This window comes from Lissotriton helveticus, chromosome 10 (genome assembly GCF_964261635.1).
Source record: "Lissotriton helveticus chromosome 10, aLisHel1.1, whole genome shotgun sequence".
In the NCBI taxonomy this organism is placed as follows: Eukaryota; Metazoa; Chordata; class Amphibia; order Caudata; family Salamandridae; genus Lissotriton; species Lissotriton helveticus.
The window spans coordinates 472,766,890-472,792,541 of NC_136071.1; positions in this window are offsets into that span (position 1 = coordinate 472,766,890).

The following is a 25,652-nucleotide window of genomic DNA, read 5'->3' on the forward strand; positions in this document are numbered from 1 at the left end:
ACGCCTCTTTTTACATAATATTAGAGACGACGCCACCTGCTGGAATTGCAATGAGGAAAAAGGTGATCTAGAACACCTGCTACTCAAATGTGTATGTGTTACAGCCTCCTGGGACAAAATCTTTGCGTTCATCACTAACGTATTCTCCATCTCCCTCTCACGGGAATTTTCCACCCTAGTTCTGGGGTTCACTAAAGCTATTTCATTATCCGATGACGACAAGGCCTTAATTGACCTTCTATTTACAGCGGTTGTGAAAATAATCTTGAACAATTGGAAGGACACCCGCAAAGCTTCCTTTAAACATTGGCTAAACTGGATCTCCAACCTGAGAGGTGCTGACAATATTTCACTCCTAAACACCCTTTGGCGCCCCCCCATAGAAGAATGTGGTCTTCACTAGACAACTACTTCAGTGCGCATAAACCCCCATGATTCCCCCCTCCGCACTCCCAGATCCTAGGGCCGAATCTCCACTTGCATACTTGCCTCTGAGCCTACCCCGCAGCGGCTGCTTATACCCGAGACTCTCTCTCTGTGACGGCTCCCACTTGTACACCAATACTCACCACCTCTGTGTCGATACTTTATGTGCTAATTATAAATAATTCCATGTCACTCCCAAGCATCGCTTTTGTTTTAGTTTACGCCTAAAATTGCTTTGACCCCATCATATTGTCAATGTCATTGTACCTGTTTTTTTCAATATGTACTAATTTGAGATACTCACAACCTTATCTACTGCTCGAATCATGGTCAATTATTTTTTGTTTTTATCATTCTTGTATGTATGTTTTTTGATTCTGTTGGAAACTCCCAATAAAAAAAATTGTGAAATGAAAAAAGTAAACATTTTTTTGTGCTTTCTAAACAGAGATGAGAGAGAGTATGTGTGTGTTTTTGTCAGTGTGTATATGGAAAAATGGCATGTGGAATCCGACAGACCTCACCATAACTGACTGAAAGCAACTGTACCCAACAATTCATCTGAAAATACATTTATTCGGGAGGGGCTGTAACACTCCAAACACCCCCCTCCCTCCGAAGCTATACCCTCACTGTAAAGGAAGAAACACGAAGAAAGAAAAATATTGAATAACAGTGACAAAGAAAGAAAAAGGGGATTAAAAAGAGCATCCAAGTGTGTGATAAAAAGGCAGAAATTGTAGGTTCCATGGGTGTGGGAGAAAGAGACATTAAAAGGAATCAAGACTTGGAAGGATTGTTATTAGCAACCCCAGCATAGTGCTGGTGGTGACCTCTTAGAAACAGATTGGGCATCTGCGTTTATTTATTTTAAGAAATGAAGCACTGGACAGATAGACCAATAGTTTTTAAGCCCACCATACTTATGAGTGAAAACTAAGTGACCAAGGCATTTCAATTTGCATCTTACAAGAACAGGTGTTCAGAATTACAGTGTATGTTGTCATAACCAAGAGAAGATGGTAGAAATGAGGGAATGAATAATTGGCATTGTAGAAAACCAGGACGCAAGTGTTAAATGCACAGGAATAATTTGAGTAAATTGTCTCAGATGAGATGTTCCTTTTTATATTGATAGGAAGAGCGAGTGTCGCTGAGTAAGGTTACAATACCTAAGATGTAAGGTGTTAGGTTGAGAGAAGTGATGATGTCTGGGTCATCATAAGCAATCGAGGATGGTTAGTAGATTATAATTAGTGATAATATGTGATGAGGATGAATGGTAACATCACATGGAAACAGACAAGCCAGAAACTAGTATACTGGTTAAATGGAAAAAGATTGGATGGGAAGGAAAGATCAGAATGATTGGTCAAACAGGACTAACCTTAGAGTAGCAGTGGACTAATTCTTCGTAGTGGAATGGCATGAGGCTTAAAATATATACATGTTTGGGCACTAATACATGACTGGTTGGCTTGGTAAGTGGGATTGGGTTTAGTAGCAGTATGCTCTGAAGTTAAGTAGCAAATGTGAGGTGGTCTGGATGTGTGTTAAATGGAATAAGGGTTTTTGGTAAAACTGGAAGCGATGTGGTGAAGTCTACAAACATTGTCTGATAAAACATTTCATCATATCTTCCCAATTCAGATTTGAAAAATACCATTCAATACCATTCAAGGCCAGGTCATTTCCTGTCCAGATTGTGGCCGCACAATATTCAACAGTATCCTCAACTCCATTACATTTTGGCTTCTCGGCAGAGCCCTGGCACTGTATCACTTTACTTGTTAAAAGGTAAAGAAATAAGACCAACTAATTCCTGCATTGAGTGACCTTAATTGTTTGTATCGTCAATCATATATCATCTTCAAATGATGCTGCATCACATACAAAGTGGTAATGACTAGCTTACAACTCTACTGGTCCAGGAGAATGATCAATGACCACAATTAACTTTAAATCCAGAAAGGCAGAAAGGAAAAAGCAAGCAGAAAAACCTTCTACCACTGTATATTCACGATCTGGAATTTCACAACCACAGAAAACACTCTCACCGCTTCACTTCTGTGTTTAAGAAAAGAGCTGACCCAAAACTTCTTCATGGAACTCATCATCTACCACCCACAGAGGATCTCTGATTTCTTCCAGATCTCTGTGTACGACTGCTAAGAGATTATTCCTTCCTTTCAATTCTTATGTGTAGGATCTTCAATCGCTCTCTATCCTTGTACCATTGGCCAAGGTTCCATTGTTTGGGAATGACTTCATAAAGGCAATGATCAAAACCATTTGTATGGACTGAATAGTAAACATTTATGATATTGTGTACGTGATGACCTGTTCATAAAATGAGATAAAGTTAAGTAGTAAGATGTAAAATATTGGGATTAGGATGGATTTCAAGACTAATTCAGATTGTGCAGTACGATAAAAGTGAGTAAAGTGAGAATGAGTGGTGGGATTGGATTACATCACAGGTCAAAATTGGGAGGAGGGTGATAAATGGAACAATGAAGGGTGGCAAACTAAAATAAGAGGTTTTATGAATTTACCACGCTTTCCAGCAGCATGGTGTATTGAAGGGTGTGAAAATACATTAAAACAAAGTGCGCACTTCACTAGATTGAAATATCATGATCAAAATTTCATGGACAATGTATAGCAGAAGGTGATGCTATTGGGGGTGATATTAGAGATTATTAAGCAACTCAGGTATGCTTCCCACAACAGGAATCTCATTAAACCATAGACAAAAAGTCTCATCTACACTCTTTTTCCTAACCCCTTCTGTGCCGATGACGAGCTCAGCTCGTCATGAGGTTTACCTGTCGTGCGCTCATGACGAGCTGAGCTCGTCATGAACCGCGGGGTTTTAAAAACTTCAGCGCGCAGCGGGAAAACCCACCGCACGCATGTGGTTAAGCTATAGCAGGTTCTCTGTCTGTATTCCTGTTTATTTGTTTCAAGGCTTTGTGGCAAACGTTTAACACAAGCAGCTGCCAGATTCAACTTGCATGCATTTAGCGATTGATATTCTGACAAGGGATCTGACATAAAGTCATATGTTTGTCAAATACAGATCTGTTGATTTTGCAAAGGTGCTCATCATGAGTCTGTGACTCCAGACTGAGTGAGTGATAGCCAATATGATTCTATCTTTAATGTTTCATGCTCCCTTACACTGAGTACACATATTCAAGATCTTTAAACAATGGAACAGGGAGTTGTAGATATTCTATCTGAAATATCTATCTGATTTTTAGAGGTGAGATTATCTGAGGATAAGAGCGTCTTTAGAACAGTTGTATTAGGCAAAAGCAGAACTCTATTATTTCACTACAAAAATACTGAAATAAAATGAAGAATGCTTACATTTCCGAGATTTTAATTCATGAGATTTAGTGTCTGTAAGATCTCAATAGCTTTTCTTTCAGATGGCAGACACATTTGAATAAATGTAATAAAACACAGACACTAAAATGACATTGGGGAGTAATGAGACACCCAGTCTAATCCACATATAAGATGCTGACGAGAACTTTAGAGAAAACCTAGCGAGCGCTGTTGATTAGGAAGTCATGATCCCTGTAATTCAAGCATACAGAATTTTTTTTAACGTTCTTGAGCTCACTTTGTTGGATGCCCTGATCACTGTTGTCGGAGTTTATTGAAAGGTCTAAGCAAACAAGGCCATTATCAACTCATTTCAAATGTGAACTCCTGAGCCATCAAAGAACATAGGGCCAGATGTATGACCCGCCAACCGCTTTGGGAATGGCTGACACTCCCAGGGATGGTGGCCTGTCGGGGTCAGCAGACCACCACGTCTGGGACTGCTTTTAAATAAAGCAGTTTTTTTAAACACAGCCCGTTTTCCTTCAAGGAAAACGGAATGCATTAAAAAAAACAATTTTTGTTTCATTTTTTTAAGGGCAGGAAGTTGTCTGCTGCTCTGAAAAAATGTTTGCGTACCCATTCACAAAGGGGAAGGGTTCCCCTCAGGACCCCTTCCCGTTTACGAATGGTTTATCACCCTCTTGAAGAGGGTGGTAAGCTGCAAGTGTTTTACGACCGCAACTGCGGTCGCAAAACATTCTATCATACGCGTTGGACTCACTATTAGGAAGGGACACCCTTGTGACGCCCCTTCATAATAGTGAGTCACTAACCCTATTTTGCGAATCGCTATTTAATTAGCGACTCACAAAATAGGGATAGTACGTGGGCACCAGCTTTTTTGTGTGCGCATACAGGTCTAATACCCAATTGTGCATGCAAAAAATGGTCGTACATCTGGCCCATGGACTGCAAGCTCATCTAAAATTTTATGGGATTATTACCAATCAACGCAAGCCCTTTTTTTTCTATTTTATAGCAATTTTAATCCATAATCATATATTTCTATGAGTAATACAATTATTTCCCCTGGTATTGGATAGCAAATTTGTTTTACATTACATCTACAAACTTTGTAGTCAACACTATTGTAGAAATTTTAATTTTGTAAAATTGGATGTAGTACGATTCAGCTGGACATAATACAGCCTTAGGCCTTATTAAAAAGGTTTAAACATAAGCATTGTAGATACTTAAGTTGTGGTAATAGATTAATGGGAATTCTAAACCTATGCTTCAGCTTGCATTTCTTAAATAAGGAGCAGAACTGTTTTGTACATACACATAATTTGAGTGTGTGCCTGCTACCTCTCACTATAAGTCTTCAGAACTTTCTCTCTAGTGAAAATCAACATAGTTTGGGTGAGAAAAAAGGTGCTATCGCACTGTTAGACCTGGGTTTTCCAGCGGGTGTATCCCCAAACGTTCTGCTTTCTGGCCTCCTGTTTTGGACCCTGTTTTTGTTGGTTATATGACTCTGGGCACTTTACCATTGCAGATCAGTGCTAAACTGCAGATTCTCTCCCTGTAAATTATGCTTCTGGATTGGTGATTCCATGATTGGCATATTTGATTTACTGGTAAGTCCCTAGTGCAGTAAACTATGTGTGCCCATGGCCTGTAAATCAAATGCTGCCCTTGAGCATGCAGCACTGATTGTGCCACATCATGAGCAGCCTGTAAATGTATCTCAGACTTGCCACTGCAGTGTCTGTGGGCAGGTTGGTACTGCCATGTCCACCTGGCAAGTGCACCCACTTGCCAATTCGTTTTGTTTTTCACTATTGAAAGGCTATCTGTCCCATAGGATAGATTGGGAGTTAATTCTTAACAGCTGATAAAAATAACTTCCCACTGAAACAAGGTAGAAAGAAGGAGTTAGTATGCCTGAACTCAGAATATAAAAATGCTTCTTTTAGTAAAGATGATGTTTATATTGTGTGTTTGAAAATACCACTTTTAAAGAAAATGGGTATTTTCTTGCTGAGCCATCCTGGATGCCTCTGCTAGGTTAGTGTATTGACTGTCTGGCTTTGGAGTGACAGGGGCTGGGGATGTGCATTCTGTTCAGACAGCCACTTTTTTTTTTTGGGGGGGGAGGGGTGGCAGTGAGGTGTGTTCTGCCTTTCCAGGGTGAGTCATGGCTGGGCCTGTCACCAGAGAACAAAGGAATGTGTGCTATAAAAAGTTGGGCCCCAAACTCAGACTTTTAGAGTACTTCTGAAATTCAAGAGGAACCTCTGCCAAGGAGAAGAGCTGGGAAAAGCTGAAGGAGAAGTATGGCCCCTTTGCTGTATGCTGTCTAGGGTTGGCCTGCAGTAGCAGTTTTCTGCCAAGGAGAGGACTGCGTGTGCATCCTGCGTGTAAATTGTCTCCAAGTGCTGGAAGTGGAGCTTACTTCCTATTCAAGAGGTCTCAGGAACAGCAAAGCCCTTACCATCCTTCTGGGCACCATCTCTGGAACCGCTGGTTTCAGTAGCCGCAGAAGAAAGGGGCAGCCAACTCTGTCATCAAGTCCGTAGCAGGTTCTCTATCGTTAGGGCACTGCAGAAGGCACCATTGCACTTCGCACCGCATCCTTGGTCTCAAAGACATCGTCTGGACCATTGTCACCGAGCCGTTCCCTGCACTGCGTCCTGTGGGCACAGCGCTCCACACCGCCTCGTTTCACCCTGCCTGGATGTCACCGACACAGTCGCTGCACAACCCAAAGATTGACCGGCTCCGTCGCCTGCACTGTAACCTTTCAGCACCGCATCGAGCACCACCTCACCCGCACCTTAAGCCTTGGTCTCACCGATGCTGTCTGGACGATCGGCACTGACCCGCTGCCTGCACTGCGTCGTGAGGTCACTGCACCCTGCACCGCTTCTATTTTGCAATGCAACCACAAAAGTGGCTCCTACAGACTCACACCAACGTCTTAGCCGGAACGAGAAAGGTACTGTTCACAAGTCTATCAGCTCTTTACATTGCCCGTACCAATGCAGTCAACTGGAACTGTTAGACTCTGTTATTTTGAGCATCGAGGAAGCCCCAGACGGAGCTACCGACTCAGAAGAACAGTGTTTTTTTTAATATTTCTACAAGTTTAAGGTTTTCTTGCAAACCGCATATTTTTCAGAACTCTTTTGTGGATTTTTGTCATTTTTTTAATCTTGTTTGGTTTAGATAATAAATTGCATATTTTCCTAAACTGGCGGGGTGTCCATTTGTAGTGTGTTCACTGTGTTACTGTATGTGTGCACAAATGCTTTACACTCTGAGATAAGCCTGTCTGATTGTACCAAGCTACCAACGGGGTGAGCAGGGGTAATCTTAGAAGTGTACTCCCTCACCCTGTCTAGGAAGTAGGTTCCCTTCTTGGACAAAGATGCACACCATAGCCAGCTAGAGACCCCCATTTCTAACACTCACCCAAACCATTTTACATTCAGTGTTATACATTTTTGACAGAAGTAGCTCCTTAATTTACACACATGTCAAGGTAAGTTTAAAAAAAATGTATTTTAACAACATATTCTGTGCAACTTACATTTAGCAAAACTCGTTGTAACTATTCAGCAACATGTTAGAAACAAATTACAAATCTTTGTGAAAGATATTGTGGATGTTCACCTTATTTACATGGACTACTGTCCTTACACTTCAATTACATAAATCCTGACACTACAGAAAATCTGCCCAGGTAGAGTTAGAGACTAGGTGCTAATTCACCAGCACCTTTTCCCTTTCACTGGAATACAGTTTTCCTCAGAAGTATTTTTCTTAATTCACACCTCTGGTGAAGATAAGGACTTTTCACTCTTTATCTGCAACTTTTAGTATTCACCTCTTTATATGGACTTCTGTCCCGACACTTTTCTCAGAATACCTGTTAGGTGCCACTGATGAAATTGACACTTTTTCATAGTGACATCTCCAGTCTACACACAAAAATACATCTGTTCTTACAGTGTGAATCAGGATTGGCTTTTATGTCCAGAATCTTCTTCTGCAACAAAATTATACTGAGTCACAGGATATGTTTTAGTTAGTGCCTATAGTTTTATGAAGTCAAGGGTATTTAATATGGCACAACATAAACAGTCTTCTTGCAGTCTTCCTCACAAAGGGAAGAACAAACTAATATATTTGGATGATCAACAGGTCGATATGAGGGTGTAAGTGAGAAACAACTATGTAAAACGATCAAATCCTATTAAGACTGATACAATCTTCCACCACACTCACAGAATATTCAATATGAACCACGTGAAGAAGGTTATTTGAATAAAGCTTCACACTCTATAATAATAATAATACTAGATAACTGGCAGTGTGCAATGGTTGCTTTCATGATCTTTCCTTAATCATTGTGAACACTTTTAATATGACCTATAATTTGTGAAGCTTCCTGTACCTTGGATTTCATATTAAAATCAGGACATATGCATCCATTCAAAGTTGGTATAAGAATGAACATTTAAGCAAAAAAACTCCGAAATTTCAGTCATGATCTTAAATTCAAATGTAACTGATGAGTTGTTTACAAGATTGTATGTCAAATGATCATATATAAGAATACATACATAGTGTTTCCTAAATATCATTTTTAAAAACACTGCCCCATTGGTTGTAGAGGCCCCATTATTAACTACGATTGGACAATATTTTTTGTAGACACTATTTTGGGCTCATATTTTATCTCTGACAGTATTCAATAAAGGATATTCTGTACCACACCATTTTCTGCATCAACTAATTTTCATGAGTAAATATTATAACTATGCAGTGTCAAAATGTGTGCCAACTATGGGGAGGCCTATAATCAGTACCTATTTGAGAATTTGCTTACATAATAAATACTTCATCACCTTCTAATTAAGACCATTGAAATATATATAACTTGCTTGGACATTGTGGATGTAGTCTTGCTTTTATGGCTTTCATCTGCACCACTATTGTTCAGTTATAAGATGTCCAGTTGTCTGGTATTAACTCAATTACTAATCGCATTTGTATTTGCACACAAAACATATTCCAAAATAATATAGATAAGAAGTAAGTCATCAACTATCTATGTTCATCGGAAATAAAGGCTCACTTAATTACTAATGCTTTATTATATGTATAATAGTGAAAGAACATTGCGGGAGACATCAGCTGAGATGTTGGTACCGTTACTAAGGCAGGTAAATTGATTAATTTGTTTTGTCTGGTAATTTTCTTATTTTTGAATAAATTGAGGGGCAGTGCTGTTAACATACAGATTATGAAGGTCAATTTAGCCGGTAGGTGTGATGATTCATTATAGCTAACCTGAAGTCATCAAATTGTCCATGAAAAAGAAAACAACACAATTGCAATAACTATACATGTAACAGAATGAAATAGAAGCATATACTTAGGAACCGGTCTACCAAGGTAGACAAATTTCAACTGACTCTTCGGTGGTTGATATCTACCAAGGAAATTCACAGGCAGTAACTGAGACAGGCCTCATTACCGTCCTGACCTGCATATCATTACACCTTCTTCACATACAAGCTGCCTGTGAAGATCACAGACTTCTAATAAATAACATAGATGTTCACATAGTTCTCACAAGGTCCATGCATTGAGGAACCAGGAGTAGACAGCTTAGAATCTGATCCCTTCTTCTGAAGACCACATATTACATACATCAAAATGTTTCTGACCTCTATTGCTATGTTGACGGGAACTCTGAAGACATGCCTTTCCATTTGTTTGTATGTTTGCATGATTTAGGTGTTCCATTTCATTGGTGGCCACATATCCTCTGTATCCCTGACCCTCTTTGTGGTAATTCAGTATATAGCTTGAATATAGCTTGAATCAAGCGCAGATACAGGCTTTTCCTAATCACAGTCAATAGTGCACTCAGTGTTCAATCTTACCCTCCAGCGTTATGGAGCAGAGATGTTCAAGTCCTCAGTTGCCTCTTGCAGGCTGGGGCAGTCTTCCAACACATATACTGTGAGGGGGTGCACAACCAGCAACATTTTCACTGGGCCACAGGGAGAAGCAGGTACAGGTTGAGTCCTTCTGCATGCTGTCCAGTCTTTTGAGTGTTCAGCACCAGCACAGGTGCAAACCCTGCCACAATGGTCTCTTATGGATGCAATGATGTAGCCCCGCCTGGCCACAGCATGAGTTGGAGCAATGGGTGTCACAGCAGGTGTAGACCTGATTGTATTAGAGGTAGGTGAGGTCCTAGCCAGGCCTATTTGCAGCTCTCGTCCAGGCCTGATAGTTCCATAGTGATTGATACTGGAGTGCCTTTACATCGTGATCAACATGTTTCATGCATTTTTTGGCTCCTGCGGATCTGTGGCGTTTCTTCAGGACCAGATTGTAAAATCTATTACCCTACTCTCCACTAGAAAAATAGGCACTATACCTATGTGTTTATAGAGTCTGAATCTCTAATCCAACCCATTTAGTATTGTCTTAAGGGCACTTATATCAAGGCGGAGGACTGCGTACTGGCTGTGGTATTATGTCTGGCACGGCTTAGCATCCTGGACCTACCCGTTCCGCCCATCACATACAGACGGACCTACCTTAGGCATGGAAGCACAGATGTTGTTGACTTACCCTTGAAAGTAGCTTTTGAACATATCACAACATCTAGCTTGAGAGGCGTATTGTCCTACTTGGGGTGTTGGTGACTTCATACGAATTTTAACCACGGTAAAAAGTTTGTTTGTTGAGATAGCTGTGTTTTTAATCTTCACAATTATAAAGGAAACCCTGGCCTCCCTTATGGCATAGTGAACATTTTTTACCATCCGCTTAAAGACTTATTTTACTAATAGTGTCATAATGTTTCCGCCAGCTTCTTTTTTTCTTTTTGCATTCCTTTATCAGGATTAAAATCTTTTCTGAGAACCATGGGGCAGGTGCTCGACTGCAACAGCTTTTCTGTACTCTCTTTGAATTAGCTTGTCTAGGGAATTTTCAAATGTGGCAAACATATCGGATGTCTCTTCTTTTATAACAGGGACGAGCTGGGTGTCGTAGATTCCCAGTTTGCAGCATCCAGTTTCGCCAGTTTCTACATGGCCTGGACTTCCGGGCACGTGCAGGTTTAATTCCTTCTTTTTAAGCTGGAAAGGGATCAGATAGTGGTCATACCAGCACTGGGGAAGCTGAGATTTTGGTTTTATTCCAGGTATTTTTGTAAAATTGGATCTAATAGGTGCCATTTTTTGTGTGTAGGCAGCGTCAATCTCTCGGTGAGGTGAATGGCCTTGAGGTCCTGAATGAGGCTATTTATAGAGTTGCACATTGTGTTTTTGAAGTATAGATTTATGTATCCAAATACTAGAAAGTTTGCCTTTTGCATACTTTGTTCCACCATTATTTCGGGTAATGCCTATAGGAATTGAGAAGATCCTCCTGTTGGACGATAATTTATATATCAGACAGAGTGAATGTACGGGGGGATTGATAGTCAATGTCAGACTTACACTCCCTGGGATGGGAGTGGAGAAGAATTTGCCAATAAAATTATTTTTAAAAATAATGACCACCCCACCCTCAACTTTATTTTGCCAGTCAGCATGAACTATTGTATAATCCTAAAGGAGGGTGACCGTGATATCTGGTGTGGAGTCTTCTTTCGGTCATGTTTACATCACAAATAACAGATCTGGCTATTATTCCTCAAGGAAAGTGAAAAGTTCTGTTTTATGTCTAGGAAGAGACCTATAATTTATTAGGTAAAAGTTCCACAAAGGGACGGTTTCATCCTCTAGTACCTTATCATCCTTTGTGTAATTTTCCTCTGCTCTACCCAAGTGCATGTTACAGACTTTACAAATAAGATTGCCTGTGAAAACAACTTCATTGAGGTTTATGCTGTGTGTGCAGCCCTTACGTAGGAGCTGTTGCAGCCGATATCAGTGTTCTCTCGAGTAGGTTGTCAGGGTACAAAATGAACGGCCATGGACGGGTGCAGCAGGCCTTCCCTTGGGCTTGCCAGCAGCATGCCTGCTGCACGTGTCCACTGTGCATCCGTGTCATCAGGCTTGTTATAGCTTGAGCTAGGAAGAACAACTAGAACGCTAACTCTACCAGCGACAGTCAACTTCGCCCTTTACCTGCCGCTTTACACGGCCCGTGAAAGTGCAAATTTGCAGTGACTTAAACCATCAATCAAATCACACAGTTTTAGTCAAATAAACTTAATCACATGGTTTTGAAATGCCCTATTTTCAAAATGCATCCTTTGTCAGCTGAATGTGACTCAGGGGGAACTTTCTGCAACCATACCTGTTGTGCCACGGAGCTTTGTTGACCTTGAGCCCACTTGCCAAAGCCAAAATCTGAGTCTGCGACCACCCGCCTCCCGCCGCCTGACTCCTGTCCCATCTTCGGGGTCCGGCCGCCGAGTGGAGCGTGGTGTGGTGCGAAAAGACTACAATACCCAGCACCCATAGCGGCACATTCCGAGACTTTTGCGCGCCAGGAGGCGCTTAAATACAGCGTTACCCCGGTCGAGGGGGGGGAACTTTCTGCAACCATACCTGTTGTGCCACGGAGCTTTGTTGACCTTGAGCCCACTTGCCAAAGCCAAAATCTGAGTCTGCGACCACCCGCCTCCCGCCGCCTGACTCCTGTCCCATCTTCGGGGTCCGGCCGCCGAGTGGAGCGTGGTGTGGTGCGAAAAGACTACAATATCCAGCACCCATAGCGGCACATTCCGAGACTTTTGCGCGCCAGGAGGTGCTTAAATACAGCGTTACCCCGGTCAAGGGGGGGAACTTTCTGCAACCATACCTGTTGTGCCACGGAGCTTTGTTGACCTTGAGCCCACTTGCCAAAGCCAAAATCTGAGTCTGCGACCACCCGCCTCCCGCCGCCTGACTCCTGTCCCATCTTCGGGGTCCGGCCGCCGAGTGGAGCGTGGTGTGGTGCGAAAAGACTACAATACCCAGCACCCATAGCGGCACATTCCGAGACTTTTGCGCGCCAAGAGGCGCTTAAATACAGCGTTACCCCTGTCGAGGGGGGGGAACTTTCTGCAACCATACCTGTTGTGCCACGGAGCTTTGTTGACCTTGAGCCCACTTGCCAAAGCCAAAATCTGAGTCTGCGACCACCAGCCTCCCGCCGCCTGACTCCTGTCCCATCTTCGGGGTCCGGCCGCCGAGTGGAGCGTGGTGTGGTGCGAAAAGACTACAATACCCAGCACCCATAGCGGCACATTCCGAGACTTTTGCGCGCCAGGAGGCGCTTAAATACAGCGTTACCCCCGTCTCGCGGGACGCCGGGCGAAGCCCGGGCCAAGGGCGGGCCCGTTTAAGCCCGTTCAAGACTGTGAGAGACTGGACTGGGCCACGGTATTTTAATTTTTGATTTTTCCATACATATTGTGTTGACTTACGCCGTTGCGGCATACTGCGGCCAATCTATTTCTGCCCTTTATTATTATTACTTTCGCTGTGCAGTAATGAATAGGGGCACTAGAAGGAAAAAGGCCCCCAAAGTCACCGAGATAACAGGCCCTATAGACCTATTCATTACTAAGACTAACGAAGATATTGAGAAAAGCATACATATGTTGGAGCGTAGAGTCTCACATGAATTGGAGGTTGCGAGAAGATCCTCAATGGGTCCTTTAGCTTCTGCCCAAACTCCCATCCACCAGGGACCTATCATTCCTCTGCTCATCCCAGCAGAAAACATTAACGTTTTAATACATACAGTCCCAAACACCGTGGATTTATCCGCTACCCAACTGTCACTAGGTTCTAACTACAGTGAGGACCTGGAAAAAACACCTGATTTACAACTTTCTCACAACCATCTGAACACAATAGAGCCGATTTCTACGGGGAGGCGGGAGGGAGCAATAGCTAAAAGGCCAATCACAGAGATGAACTTACATGAGAATACCTTTGACGAACACAATACGAAGACATCTTCCATCCCAAACAGTCAAATAATTGTGTTAGACCAGCCTACTCCTACCCCCAAAAACGTTGAGAACATCTTGGTAGCTCAAATCACTGACCCGCAGGAGATTTTAGAGACGCGGGGTGTTGTGGGGGGCATACAGGCTTCATGCACCTCATGCGCAACATTACATGACTCTCTTATAAAAAGCATGGGGGAGCTGTTAAAACGCCACCTGCAACCTATGGAAAAAAGCCTTATGATTATTGAAAAACAACTAGCGAAACTAAACACCCCAGTTTTCATACAGAAATCATTAGGCCCACTCTCCACAGGGGAGGGAAAACCCAAAGAGCATAGTAAACCGGCTCAACCTCCCTTTCAAGTTACCCGACCACAGCCTCCACTGCCCGAAAGAGCCACAAACATTCAACCCACTAAGGGGGCTACAAAAAACACACAAAACACTCCAAAATCTACCCCAACAAAGGGGAAGGGGAAGCCAAACTCTGCTTTAGATAATTCTCAAATAACTCCGGCTTCCTTAGAAGCAAAAACTCAGCCAGCTAAGACGAAGGAAGTACCACACCCAATACAAAAAGCCCAGCCTCTACAACCTCAGCTCAATGAGAGGAAAGGGGCAAGGTATAGGCGTCCGATACATCTGCCTCCAGAGGCGACCCCATATACTGTTATCCTTACTGGGGTCCCCGAGCTGGCAGATAATGTGGATGAACCCCCTTGGTCACTGCGTAATAAGGTAATGCAGTGGTTGAGTCAAAACAGACCCCTCCAATCGGCAAATTCTACCAGAATTACCTCAATAAGAAGAGTGTTCTGGATTGGCGATACCAAAAAAAGCATACAGGGTGATTGCGTTGTAGTCAACTGTGATGACCCTTCCACAGTTGACTATATCTCATCATGGCCAGCTTTGGAGAAAAGGGGGGGATTGATGTCCAGCGTCTCTCCTTTTTCTATCCACCTTTAAACACTTATAATTACGGCGATTCTTCCGGCTGGGAGGAAGCTCAGGACTGGCCTTGGACTCAGGTGGGGCATTTCAATAGAAAGAGAAATAGCAACAGAAATAATTATTGGCCCAGAGGATGGGATGCCCGCCCGTGGTTACCAAGAAGAGAAGAGCCAAACCCTGAATACTGGAGGGGCATCCCCATAAGGAACAGGTATGACTGTTTAGATATGGTCGATTGACCAATAAAGCTATCAAAAGGGGAACAAGGGGCCCACCAGTCACCTATGTCATGTCCCACATACCTGGTTTCAGATCATCCAGTTCAGATCCATAATAATCCCCAGACTCATAGCACCACTAACCGGTTATCGGGGAATATAGCTGATGCATTAGATGGGGAATTTGTGCTCCCAGACCAGCAGCTCCCATATCAATTAGCCATGGGCTTAATAGGGGAAGGATCTTCAGCTGATGGAAAATCTGACAGTTTGAGCATATATCTATCTCCACCAGATATGATACAAACACAAAAAGGGTTAGTACATAGTCCAGAGGGCATTAAGACCTCAATCCCTCAGGTAGAAGTCAGTCCACAAAACGAGGGTAAAACCAGATTAAAAGTAACCTCATGGAATATTGCGGGGCTAGCTAAAAAATCAAGGGACCTACCATTTGTAACCTTTATGAAAAATCTGGACATACTTTGTTTACAGGAGTGCTGGGACTAGGAGGAGACTCACATAGAGGGCTTTAGCACTTTCTATATACCATCCACACAGGGAAATCGAGGCAGAGGCTTGGGGGGTCTGTGTATCTTCGTTTCAAATCTGTGCAATCTAGAAATGACTAATTATGAGGGGGGTGGACCTAAAGCATGTGTAGGTAGATCAATACAAGGATTAGCGACTAAAGTGAATTGGCGGTCCCTCTTTCTGATTAATATATACAATAATGTGCCAAAAGATGATTTCAAAGCACTAATAGCTGAGTTAAATGCAATGCTAAAGAGAGGCGCTGGGGATGCAGATTGTATCCTCATAGCTGGAGACCTAAATTGTCATCTATGTCCCTACAGTGACACAAATAATTGTGGAATACTGAATTCAAGAGGTGAGCCTACCACACATTTTGAACATTCTTTTGTTGGCAATAGGTTGAATCAATTTATGCACGATCGGGATTTGGGTTTTGCCAATGACCTTTGTGAACCTCCTGTAGCATTTCAAACAACCTTCTTTGGACGAGGGGCAGGCACCGTAATTGATTATATCTTAGCGTCCAACAAAAACCAGGGTTGCTTGCGTGGGTTTGAGACTGAAGATCTGGCAATAAGTGACCATTTCCCAATCAGCGCCAGTATTTCTGTAGGAAAGGGTGGGAGCCATGTAACAAGTATATCCGATATACTCCACTGTCATTCGGTCTCTTTGGCCAGGAAAAACGGATATGCAATTAAATGGGCGAAGATTGACTCCAAAAATTTTTTGGAAGATCTAGTCCATAAAGAACTGGAACATTTTTCTACTTGCTTGGAATCTTGCCCTAATCCCCAGTTGATTAGAGTAGCTTATGGCAGGATAGTTGCCACTATAAATGAGAAGCTAACTAAAAAACAAAAGACAGGGGAGGAAAGAAGACTATTTGGCTGGTTTAATTCGGCCTGCACTAAAGCCCATAAAGTTCTCTTACAGGCATTAAAGAGTGTGCCAAAAGACATTGGAGTAGTCAAAGACGCTAGGCGAGTTTATAAGCAGACCCTACGAAGCAGGCAGGATGAATTGAAAAATCACGCATGGGAAGCTCTGATAAAGGCAAGTGCCTTACGGGACAACATCTCCTTTTGGAGAGAAATTAATGCCCCTTTTTTCTCGGATAGTAAGACAGACACCATGGAGATAGCCATAACGGAAGATGTATGGGTTAGTTATTTTACGTCCCTGTACAAGAGAGATACATTAACAATGCCAGAAGCATGTACGGCTCCACAAGATGTGCTGAACACTGGTCAGGTTCAACACTTACCAATTCAAGATAGTTTCTCAATAAATATAGTGATCACCCCATTAGAGGTTGAGCAAGCAATCTGCCAGAGTGATAATCTAAAGGCCCCTGGACCAGATGGCGTCCCTATTGATTTATTTAAAGAGAACGTGGATCTTTGGGCCCCCTTGCTTGCAAACGTAATAAATGCCTATAGCAAAACAGGTTTTCCCGATACATGGCACGAAGCCATAGTAATCCCTATATTCAAGAAAGGGGACAGGCTGGATCCAAAATGCTATCGCCCCATTTCCCTGCTAGACACTTTGATAAAAGTAGCAGGCAGAGTGCTGCTAACTAAATTACAAGCCTGGTCCAAGAGTAATGGGATTCTTTCGAAATTCCAATACGGCTTTAAGACCGGCCTTGGCACTGTAGAGCAGGGATTAAATCTGGCCCTAATCATGAGTAAATACATTGGTATAAAAAAAGGGAATCTGTTCCTAACATTCGTCGATCTAACTTCGGCCTTCGATTGTTTGGACCATAGATTGTTATGGAAAACCTTGCTTAATATGGGGATAGACATACATATTTTATCTTTTATACAGGAATTGTACAGAGATGCAGGCGCCACGGTTAGATATGGAAAAAACGGAGAGCGAACTAGAAAATTCCCCATAGAAAAGGGTGTTCGACAGGGCTGCATCCTCGCTCCATTCCTTTTTAAATTATATATTAATGAGGTAGCAGTCTTTTTAACTGAGCTAGAAGTTGATTATCCTAAAATTAACGGCCTCTCAGTCCCCCTGTTATTATACGCTGATGACGCTGTGATTATGGCTCGTACACAGTTGGGTCTCCAGAGGGCCTTAACCGGATTTTCAACTTTTATGAGCACTAGAGGTCTAAAAATTAATGTTGGAAAAACATTTACAATGTCTTGTACCTCTAGAAACAACTTCAAACTAGACTGTAATACCTTTGTAAACAATACGAAGATAGCCACGACTAAAACATTTTCTTATTTAGGTATCACTTTTAATAATAGGGCCACATGGACATCAGCAATCATTTCGCGGAATTTGGCCTTTTCTCGCACGATAGGTGCAGTCAAACAATTCGCTAAAAGACTGGGCGGGAAACCTGTAGATACACTGCTTAAGATCTATGCAGCTAAATGCGTCTCCACTGCGACATACGGCGCCGGTATTTGGGGATGGGCAGATTGCACCCAAATACAAACAGTGGAAAAAGCATTCTTGAGGTACCTGCTATCAGTCCCACAATCCACTTCTACAACCATTTGCCATAATGAACTTGATAGAGTTCATATCACTGATTTGATAAAGATAGCTCCAGTCATGCTCTGGTATAAGATTTGGACATGTGAGGATACAATTTTTAGCAGGGAAGTAATCCAAGACTGCTTAAACCAATCCGCTTCTAGTAAGCAACCATGGTTAGCCTATGTTAAAAAATTCCTGAACTCTATTGGTCCTCCAGACCTCTATTTAAACCCAACCTCATGCACACGAATAACTAAAAAAGCTTTAAAAGTGGCATGCCTTGATTTGTTGGAGGAGAGGAGGTGGTATTTAGACGGGAATAAGTCTACAATTGTAGCCCACCGCCGTATTCTTCACGGCTCGGGCCTTCATCCCTATCTGGCTCCAGCCTTTTCGTGCTACCATAGAATGCTTCTGACACGAATGAGGACGGATTGTTTCTACAGGCTAATATCGTTCCCTGCTCCCAATGACTGGTCTGTTAAATTGATCAAATGTCCATGCGATGACATATCTACCCAGTCAAATGTACATTGCATCTTTCTTTGCAAGTATTATCAGTGGGGTAGAAAAAGATATCTGATACCAATTTTAAAATCATGGGGTCTGAGAAATTGTAAATCTGCACTGATCAGACTGTACATGTTGCAAGATGAACGCACCATCACCACGGCGATTACATTTTTGACTTTCGCTGTAAAATGCAGAGGGACCATGGGTAATGACTAGGATCATGATGATAAAATGTATTATCTTGTGCATAACTACATCAAATAATACATACTAGCCATAATGAAAACATGTTCCCCCTGAAACCACATGAATTGTATGATCTTTTTATGAATTTCTATTTTTATATGTATTTTAAGAACTGTTTTTACGCTCTGATTTTATGATGACGCATTTTGTAAGAGGTTGTGTAAAGGGAAAGCTAATCTGTGTGTTTATGTATATATCTTGCTTGTTGTGTGCTTTTATGTTTTTTTTTGTCAAAATACCGAATAAAGCTATCTTTGAATTGAATTGAATTGAATTGACTCACACCATATAAAAGACACCCTTCACAATTAAACTAATATTTGTATCCAATGCAAATTCTGATAGTTTCTTCTCCCTTTTGGTACTTCCTTTAATTTGGTATTGCTGCAATTGAATAAATATTTATGTGGCAATACCAAAACTTATTTTGTATAATTTTGGTGTATATTTAATTTTAATCACAAATTTGTTGAAAAAAAATAAGGGGTAGGTCCACACTACATATTTGAGTCAAACATTGATGGTCACCTAAAACAACTTTTCAGCCTAAAGTATTCAAAATAGGTAAGTTACTACTTTGTTGCCTCCTTTGATTCATTAGGTTTAAAGTCCAGCCCAAGCCATTGCCTTCATGGAAGACAATTATATGACAGATACACACTTTCAAAATAATTTGGTACAGAAAAAGGGTATTGCAACTGATAGATGTATACTTTTTACCTATGGACATTGCCAAACTAATTTTGATTAGTTGTGCTCATGCATGGTGTTCGTGTTACAGTCAAGGAGTCAGTGTCCAGAAAATGGCCACCAGGATCATGCAAAACAGAATAAGACAAACAACTACTCCATAATTCGTTGCAAACAGCCATGTGTTTAGTGGCCTACAAATGGATAGAAACAGAAGTCTTACCCTTCTCTCTAAAGTCAAAGAAAATCTTAGTCATACAGGCAGGGCTGGACTGGGAGCCCAAAACCCAGCCCTGGCAGTCTTCTCAGAACAGCTCCTGGTGAAGTAGTGCTTGGCTCTGGGAGGCTGGAAACATTTGCTGCTTTTGTTACTGGGGGCCAATATTGCAGTACCAGTGCAAAACAGACCCCGGGTAACAAAATTGGCGCCCACAACTCCAAAATTGGCTCACACCCTTCCAGCCTCCCAATGCCCGCTACGGCCAGTCTGGCCCTGCATACAGGTTACAAAACAGCCCTCCAGCTGCTGGCACCTCTCTAGGCAAACTAGTTGCAGAATGCAGGCAGTTACCTTGATTTCTGATGAACCAATTGAAATTACGACATTGTAACTGTTTTAGGACTTTGCCTTTCTTGGACTAATTCTACTAGCATTCATTAGAATGACATTTTAAAGGGAAATTAATCCTGCAAAATGATTTGAAATTAAATGACTAGCAAGCACCATGAGTGCTACAATACCCTTCCTCGCCCATTTTAAAATACTAAACAAATTGCTTTATTTAAAAGCAATCACAAACATGGTGGTCTGCTAACCCCAGCAGGCCACCATCTCTTTAATGTTAGAGATTCCCAGTGGGTCGCAAACCGAGACCTACCTCATGAATATTAATGAGGTAGGCCTATTTGCGACTCACTTGTAAATGCAATATGGGCCAAAGACATATTGGTACATGGGTGTTTGTGATTACCAAATAGCAAATCACAATAATTCACTATTTGGAAATCATAAAGCCAAACCTATGTACATCTGGCTCTTAATTTCAGGTGCATCATTGCTGATTCACAGTTTTAAGTTAGCAATTAGTAGCCTGTGTTGCAAAATAGGTTTCGCCTATTTAGTACATACAGATTTTTTTCATTTTTGATCACCCATTTCTTTACTTTTTAATGTGGGTTAGTCGTACTATATGTGCCCCACCCACTATAATCATATGGAAAATGGACTGTGCGTATTTATTGCCGTTGATTGCCTTTCAAGAAAAAGCCGCTGTGGCGCAGCTAAGGAAAGAAAAACTTAGCTCTTTACACATGTGTGCAGGCTGTGAGTGAAAGACGATATTCACACGCAGTCGTCACTGCACATGGGTAACCTGGTGTAGAGGGGAATCTGCAGGGCTAGATCTTGACCTGGGGTGGGCCTTATTATATAAGTGGGCACTAGTCGGTAAAGTCAGTATGATTTACTGCTTTGTCTGCAATGACACTTTATTATATACATAGGGGGAAATCTGCTTTAGAGTTCAGTTTTGCTTCCCTTAGGCCTACACATTTCTGTGCGATAAGAAACTGGGCTGGCAAGTATGCACCCAGTTCCAATACTCAGATCACAAGATCATGTATGTGCACTTTATGGGTTGTCCAAAATTTCCATATTTCTCTGGCTCAGCTCGGAATCAGAGCCCAACTCACTAGTCCAAGCTAATTATATTTTCCCCATCAGAGGCAACATAGGCCTCCGACATAAATGGGGTAATTAACAGGGCTTTCGACAGCTCCGGAGGAGCAAGAGGTGGGAAACAAAAATGTGGGGAACATTCATTCATTGGGGTGGGTGGAATTGGCTGAGTTTCATTCCGTGGAATTCCACAGAATTACATTAAAATTCCATGTAATTCCGCAAGGGTCAGATTGGACACCGCAAAGTGCAGTGCATATCCCTCAGTGCACTTATGTACTTATGGAAGGGCACCAAGAGTAGCCACTCCAGTACATACCACCCAGCGCCCGTACATACTTATGTAATTGCGCTGAGGGGTATGCCCTGCTGTGAAGTGGTTTAACCCCTTCCGCGCTCATGACGAGCTGAGCTCGTCATGAGTTGTGCCGCTCGCACGCTCATGACGAGCTCAGCTCGTCATGTAACGCGGCTTTTTCAAATCGCAGCGCGCAGCGGGAAAACCGCTAGCGCGCATGCGGTTAAAAAGGTCTGGAAGAGGGAGCAGCCCTTCTATTTAAAAAACACAACAGATTAACTGTATCGACAGTGATTATTACACAGAGAGATTGATCTCCTTTCCAGCCCTGTTGAATTAAGAACAACTGCAGATTAATTCTGCTGCCAGAGAAGCAAAATGTTATCAGTAATTCTGCATTAGAAGAGCAACATGGAATTACCAAATTTAACCAAATCCGCTGGTGGAATTAAAATTCCCTCCAGCTCTTTTGATTAGCTGTCACACTGTGACGGCTAATCAAAAGAGGGACAGCAAGGTCCACTGATCACAGGAGAAAGCACAGACAACTGGAGCCAACACAGAATGGTGCTCCTCTTTGAAGTTTTGGTGCATGGGGCAATTGAGTTCCCAAGGGTGCATACTCCACAAATACACGTCCTGCATCTATAATCCCCACCCCATGACCAGACAAATCTGAAACAAATCTGAAACAGAAACAAAGCAAGATCATAAAACTGCAGAGCCGGGAGGAAACCCCCCCCCCACTTTCCTGAAGCTGCAGGAGCTTTATATTACAGCGGGGTTTCTTTCAACACCAGATAAATGTCTGCCAGCATGCCTCAATCTTTTTGAAGAAGGCCATAGTAAGAAAGAGGGGAATACATCAAAAACTATACAGCTGCCTGGGGAGGATAATCATTTTAATAAGATTGCACCTGCCAATCAGGCCAAGTTGTAAACATTTCCACTTATTGAATAGACCTAGGGACTGTTAACAATGTTTCCCGTAATTGTATTGAATGATATCCTCGATTCGTAGTGTCAGTTCTACCCACAAATAGGTGGCTGAATGTACCCACCACTTATCTATGGCAGGAAGCGTAATATTGAACAGAGCCAATATTTTATCAAGATTGGGATTCTATAGCCTTATTACCGACGTCTCCGAATTACAGACTGAAGTCGGTAACCTGAGGTCCGCCCGTGACTACCTCTCTCGACGCCTGGATGATTTTGAAGGCCGCGCTCGACGGAACAACGTCCGACTGGTCGGGGTACCGGAGACGACGGACTCGTCATCGGTGGATCTACTAGTGGAGGACCTTGTCCTGAATCACTTAGCGCCCAAAGGCCTTAGCAAGTTTTTTGCAGTAGAACGGGCCCACCGTATCCCGGGTGGCCCGCCTAAGCTTGGAGCTCCCCCGCGGCCCATCATTGCACGGATCTTTAACTTTCGTGACAGAGACGTGATCCTCCAGGCTTCCCGCACATCGGGCCCTACGGCTTATGAGAATGCTTCGGTTAACTTCTACCCGGACTTCACCCAGCAGGTCCAGAAGCAGCGCCTTGGATTTCAGGGGGTGAAGAGGAGACTGCGGGACAGAGACATGAAATATGCCATGCTTTTCCCGGCTCGCCTGCGTGTGGTCTACAATGATAGGACATTTTTCTTTGATCATCCTGGAGCAGCCAGCGACTGGCTGGACTCACTGCCCCCTCGAGAACAATTTGACCGTCCTGATCACTCCGGTGGTGCGGGGGACGGCCCGGTGGAGCAGGAATGAGGAGCGAACTCGGCTCCCGGGCCGCCATGTTGACTTTCGGCAGTGGTTTGATGCTACGCAACTATTGTTTGCTATTGTGTTGTCAGAACGGGGTGTGGGCGGGGGTCGGGTGAATCTTCCTCCTCTGGGGTTCTTTTCGTAGATTAGTTGTATATTAGGGCGACAGGCACACTGCTAGTTGGGGTGGCTCTTGAGTCTTACGCAGGGGTGCGGGGTGGGGGGGTATGATGATATTTTGGGGGGTTGAGGGGTTTCGATTTTTGTTTCTCTGTTTTCTTCAAGCCACTGTACTGATGATCTTCTGTATTTACGTGTTGCGTTGGGGGTGGGGGGGCCTTGGGGTGGCCTGTGGGATGGGGGATAGGGGACTACGTATACTGTGTTGGAACGTCAATGGGTTGGGTGATAGAATTAAGAGGGGGGTGGTTTTGCAGATGCTGCGACGCTTGTCTCCGGATGTGGCTTTGCTTCAGGAGACGCATCTGCTCGGCAACACGTGCCATGCACTGAATAGGCGTGGCTATCGTCTCATTGCACACTCAGGTTTCACTTCTGGCTCCAGGGGGGTGGGTATTATGGTTCGGACCTCCCTCCCTCTCGCTGTAGACGATATTATACTTGATGATAGAGGGCGGTACGCCGCCATTGTTGGGCGCTGGGAGGGGAAGGTGCTCACTATGTTTTCGGTCTATATACCTCCGGGCCTCCAAACTACGACTTATGCCGATCTGGGAAGAGTGATTCTGGGGGTCCCCGAAGGTTTGCTGGTGGTTGGGGGGGGATTTTAATTCAGTAGTGTCTGGGACATTTGACCGTTACCCTCCCCGTGTTATCGCACAATCTCAATCCTGGTTGGGGGACTTCCTGGAGGCGCTGGGGCTGGCTGATTGCTGGCGTTTACATCATCCTGGGCAACGCCAGTATACCTTCCACTCTGGGGCCCACGGTAGCCTTTCGAGACTTGATTATGTACTGATGCCCTCCTCTCAGGCTTCCCTTATAGGGGAGGTTAAACATCTAGCCAGGGGTATCTCGGATCATTCCCCGTTGTGGTTGGTTGTGAACGCACATCTGGGTTCGGAGGGTCGTCTCGCCCCGATTAACCCGTGGTACCTCCACGATCCTAAGATCAGGAAGGAACTCCTTGCAGCGATCAATCACTACTTTACTGACAACGTTGGTTCAGTGACTTCTTCTGTTTCTCTATGGGAAGCGTACAAAACTGTAATTCGAGGCCAGGCCCTCTCATCGATTGGCCATGTTAAGAGATGTAGGCGGGAGGAGGTTGTCCGTCTTGAGTCTGACATTTCCGCCCTTGAAGGGGAGTTGGATTCTGGGGTCTCCCCTGAGAAGCTGCACCTTCTAAACCTGAAACAGCTTGAATATAGAGCGCTGGTGACTGATGCTGCGAAAGAGATGGGTCGTGAACGGCAGGGGCGGCTGTATGATGTGGGTGATAAGGCTGGGAAATTGCTGGCTTGGTTGGATAGGAGAGAATGCGCGAGTCGAGTAGTTCCCGTTGTGGTGGATGAAAATGGTGTGGACGTCACTGATCCAGCTGGAATCGTGACGCGCTTTGCTGACTATTTTCGGGTGGTGTACTCCTCGGTGTCCGATCGGCCTGAGCGGGACTCCCACTTGCTTCTACGTCATATCTCGCTCCCATGCCTGTCTGATCAAGAGAGGGATCTGTTGGAAGCTCCGCCCACTGCGGATGAGATTGCGACCGCTATCCGCTCGATTAGCTCTAGCGCGGGCCGCGGGCCCGAATGGGCTCCCCATTGAACTTTATAAGCTTTGTCGGGATGTACTGGTGCCGTATCTCCGATCGATGTTCTTGGAGTCACTGGAAGAGGGGTTTCTTCCTCCTGACCAGAGACTGGCCTCCATAGTAGTTATCCATAAGGAGGGTAAGCCGCGTGACCGTTGTGAATCCTTTAGACCTATTTCCCTGATCAATGCTGAACCTAAGATCCTAGCCAAAGTCCTTGCTAATCGTCTGGTGTCTGTTATAGGCGATCTGGTTCACCCGGACCAGTCCGGCTTTATACCGCAACGAAACACGGCACTTAACCTTCGGCGAGTTCATGGAGTCCTCGCGAGAGCGGGGACTCTGCGGGAGCCAGCCATCTTGGCGTCCTTGGACGCCACCATGGCGTTTGACACGATCGAGTGGCCTTATCTTTGGGCGGCCCTCAGTAAATTCGGTTTTGGACCCGCCTTTATTCGCTGGGTGCAATTGCTCTATGCTGACTCCTTAGCCAGGGTGGTGGTGAATGGGCGGGCCTCGACCCCCTTTGCTCTTCGTAGGGGGACACGCCAGGGTTGTCCTTTGTCCCCGCTCTTGTTTGCCCTAGCTCTGGAACCACTGGCGGCTTGGTTGAGGTGGGAACCGTCCTTGAGGGGAATTAGATGGTCCCCGGACTTTGAGGATCGGATATCTCTGTACGCAGACGATATACTCTTGTACCTTACGTCACCTCGT